The 694-nt window shown below is 32.9% G+C and overlaps 1 protein-coding gene across 1 annotated transcript in view; it reads right to left on the bottom strand.

The window, feature by feature from the left end:
- LOC119592607 (spermine oxidase-like) overlaps positions 1-694 on the bottom strand; it is a 10,906-nt gene that overhangs the window by 9,541 nt on the left and 671 nt on the right. The window lies entirely within an intron of this gene.

The following is a 694-nucleotide window of genomic DNA, read 5'->3' as shown; positions in this document are numbered from 1 at the left end:
CTAAAAAATATGTAGGAAATATATAAGAGATATTTGTTGGCCTTTGCTAGAGTGAAGAAAACAGAGGAAACACTGATTGTTTGACAATGTCTCATCATTATGTTTGACTTCAGATAGTAAGCCATTCCTCACAGGTCAACCAATATAATTATGAAAAATGTCCTGTTGGTGTCTTTATCACATTAATGATATTTATAACACAAATCTCATGATAAAGCAAGTAATATATTCACTGTAGCTGTCATGGCTACAGCAATGACCAACAATCTTCTATTTAATATATGACAGGATAAGACCTGGGTTGGTTCCTTAATTTTACAATAAACTGTCAGGGAGATCAACAAACCATATACAGTCCTGCTTTTGATGAGAAAGGGTAGATCCAGCTTTCAGCTGCTCTTTACTAAATCTACATAGAAAATAACTTAATAATTTTAATCTGCAGCACCCATATCATAAGAAGTCACAGAACTATCAATTCCACATAATAAATATCTTAGATCATATACACATAGCCTAAGCTGTAATTATAGCGAACCTCCATCTACATAACATACACGAAGAAAATACATATACATTAAGCTATTACCACTAATAAAGTACAATCTAGTTCTGAAAAAACTGTGGACACCAGAGACAACATTGAAGTCTAATCTTCAACCCACAATAAACGACATATATGCCTAGTAATTGC

The sequence above is a fragment of the Penaeus monodon genome, chromosome 30 (genome assembly GCF_015228065.2).
Source record: "Penaeus monodon isolate SGIC_2016 chromosome 30, NSTDA_Pmon_1, whole genome shotgun sequence".
NCBI lineage: Eukaryota > Metazoa > Arthropoda > Malacostraca > Decapoda > Penaeidae > Penaeus > Penaeus monodon.
The sequence above is the reverse complement of the archived record's forward strand: the minus strand, read 5'-3'. Positions and strand labels throughout refer to the sequence as shown.